Below are 3636 nucleotides of genomic sequence, written 5' to 3'. Positions count from 1 at the left end.
GAAAGTAGAGTCTCAATTGTAGTATGTAAATTACAGAGTTAAAATGTTGATTGATATTATAACTACTATTTCAAAGATTCCTTTGTATAATTGTTAATAAGAAAATACTTTCTCAAGTGTATATCTGCCCGTATATTATCCCTGTAAAATTGTAGAAAGGAGAAACTGGAATAATAGCATGTCTAAAACTGAGGCGTGGGAAAAGTAACTTAAGGGAGAAAATTATATTAAGTGCTACCAGAGCCATGGTAGCTAGTGGCTTATGTAGGGGACTGCTAACTGCAAGGTTAGCAGTTCAAATCCACCAACCACTCCACGGGACAAAGATGAGGCTTTCTACTCCCATAAAGTTTACAACCTGAGAAACACTACACAGGGTTAAGATGAGTCAGAACCGATTCTATGGCACACAGCAGCAATATAGTGGTTTGTTTGTTTTTTTTAATTCTGTATACGGGAGTGACACTGTAGGTTCAATGGTTCAAACCCACCAGCGACTCCTCAGAAGTCCTATGGAGGGTTGCTGTAAGTCAGAACCAAACCAACTCCATGGCACTTAACAACAACAAGACACTGTTAAATAGTTTTTTTGTTTTTTTAAGTGGAGGGTATTAGATTTCTACAGTACTCCATGTTTTTAAAATGTCATCTATGCATTCATTTCTAGCAGTATTCTTCTATGGTATCTTGTATATATGTAATTTAGGGAAATCTTTCTCTCTTTCCAATGTAGAAATTGAGATGTAAATGAGTAACATAAACTCTACCAACTACCAACTCATATGAATTAAAACACAAGGTTTTGAATACCTAAAAAAACGTTTTCATATGTCTAACCAACTTTTGGGGGCATGGGCATGTTGGCTCTATAGGGTAAACACTGGACTGAGAACCACAAAATCGGTGGTCCAAGCCCATCAGCAACTCCACAGGAGAAAGACCAGACTTTTTGTTCCTGAAAAGATTTACAGCCTCAAAACCCTATACAGGATCACTATGAGTCAGAGTCAGCTCAATGGGCACATAACAGCAAGAACAGCAACCAACTTTCTTATTTTTTTTTTAAAGGACATTTTAGTACGTTTATTAGGGCATTTTGAAAGTTGCTGTGTAACAACTAGATATACAAAGCAGTAGTTGAGAAATCAGGAAATCTATTTTATTTATAGAGAGGAAAGGTAGACAGTGGTAGGTCAAATTTAGCAGGCAAGGAATGTGTGTGATCTAAATATAGAGATATATAAAATACAATGTAAGTAAATATAAATGTATCACCATCTTGTTGGGCTGCTAGTCAGGTTCTGGGAGGGGTTCCCACCCTTGAATTCAATCGTTCCTGTTCAACCAACTTGTTTTAAAGAAATAAAAATAACAAGAGAGAGCAAAAACGACATGATTCTTTGGATTTTCATAGGTTGTAAAGCACAAGGAGAAATTTAGATTACTTTAAGCAATGGGAATGCCATCATAATGAGAAATCAGTGTGAACACGAATCTATCTCAGCCATGAAGTATACAAGATTCATGGAGAATTAGATCGCCTTTTGTGCTATCACGGCCACCACACAAATCACTCAACATAATCAACAGTTATTATTCACATAGATTGGCTACATTTTTCTACTGTGTGTTTGTTATTAAGTGCCTTCGAGTTTGTTCTGACTCACAGTGACCCTGTATAGGGTTTTTGAGGAGTGGCTAGTGAGAACCACCAACCCTGAGGTTCAAACCAACCTTGATGTCGAGCACATTAATGCACAGTGCCACACTAGGACTCCACCTGAGTGAGATGTGTCTATTTTCTGATTCCTCTCCTTTCTCCTCTCTCCCTCATATGTTTTGTTGACATGAATTCTACCACTTGTGCCTGCTGCCTTCTCTCTGTTTGCTTATTAGCCTCCTGACAAATATATTGCCCGTGCCCTCTCTATATGTCCCTATACTACTCAATAAGAAAAAATCTGACTAAGTTAATCTCTCTTTACCATAGAGGATCCTTACAGAGAGAACCCCTTTACAAATTTCTCTACTCCGACATTAATTCCAGATCCAATCATCTCTGATTGAAGCAGGCAAACAATAAGATAAAAAATAAATTAAGAACTAGATAAGGAGGCTTAGTGGCACAATATTAAGAACTTAGCAGATAGCTGAAAAGTTGGTGGTTCGGACCCATCAATCACTCTACTGGGAAAAAAAATGCCTGGTTCCTTTAGCCCAAAGCCTAGGAAGACTGTGGGCAAGTTCTACTTTATCTTAGAGGGTCAATGAGCTAGAATTCGACTCAATAGCACCATAGCATTGTCAAGATAAGTTTCCTGTATGGTGCAAACAACTAACCCACTCAGCTGCTAATAGAAAGGTTTGTAGTTTAAGTCTACCCAGAGGAGCCTCTAAAGAAAAGCCTTGGAATCTACTTCAAAAGAATCAGTCTTTGAAAACCATATCGGACACATTTCTACTCTGACACACATGAAGTCACTGGAAATTGATTTGGGTTTATTGACAAGGTGATCTCTTAGCATATTATTATTTTCTTCTGGATTTCTAGGCTTTGACATGCTTTCAAACACTAAATTTAAGTTCCCAATGAAATTAATAAATATGATTTGGTATATCTTTTTCTTCTGAAGTTCTATTTCTGGTTCAATAGTACTCTCAGTGGAAGTATTATATTTCATGTTCTACCACTAACACTGCCAATGGGGGGGCAAGCATTGTGAAATATAACACTGCTGATTGATCCCCCCCCCCCAAGATAAACTCTGAGGCCCATCAGAAACAAGGTCAGACTCCCCAGATCACCCAGAGCCACATACTGCCATACTGGGGAAAACAACTACCAGAGCAAACAAAGATACATCTGACATCCCTGAGTGCATATTGATGGTGGTTCCATTCCTTGAGAGATTTCACTTTGTCACGTGTCTCAAAATATTTTCAACCATTTCTAATATGTAGCTGGAAGAGGCAGAGAAGATAAGGTAGATTGGAGCGTAGGAGTGTGTGTTGTGTGTGTGTGTGTGTGTGAGATAGTCCCCTGAAGAGCATAAAGGTTTGAAGAAGTGCATTTTTCATCTACCTGATTTCAATTTATTCTGTTAATTCTCTGACACAGATAAAATCCATAGAAGAAGAAAGCACAGTATTCTATTAGTACTTACTTTTCACTTGAATTCAAGTAAAATATGAATGTGCTTCTTCACTAGTTTTCAAGGGATCCTATTAAACTGACTTCTCTTCTATACACATATGATACAGTATGAGGAAGAGGCACCAAGAACCAGTATTATTCTTTTTGATTTCTCAGACTGTATTTGACCTTCATAGGTTCCTTTCATAGGGATGAACAGAACGTGTCGCCCTGCCTCAACACAGAGGACTGTGTATGAGTAAAGACTTTGATATATAAGAGAAGAATTCTGTTCGCATCAATGAACTCACTCTGGCCTTAGAATCGGAAAAGGTGCCCTCATGCATCACATATTTTTTATTATCTTTGTCTACGGTGTGTACTGCTTCTTGGCAAGAAATAGAGAAATACCTTCTGCTTCCTAGCAAAAGTCTGTTTTAAGGAAGTGATAAAAAATGGGCAGTAGTAAAACATTCCCTTTTTCCCAGCTTTCTCTGGTCACA

Source organism: Chrysochloris asiatica, unplaced genomic scaffold (genome assembly GCF_000296735.1).
Source record: "Chrysochloris asiatica unplaced genomic scaffold, ChrAsi1.0 scaffold00022, whole genome shotgun sequence".
Lineage (NCBI taxonomy): Eukaryota > Metazoa > Chordata > Mammalia > Afrosoricida > Chrysochloridae > Chrysochloris > Chrysochloris asiatica.
Note: the sequence above shows the minus strand (reverse complement) of the source record.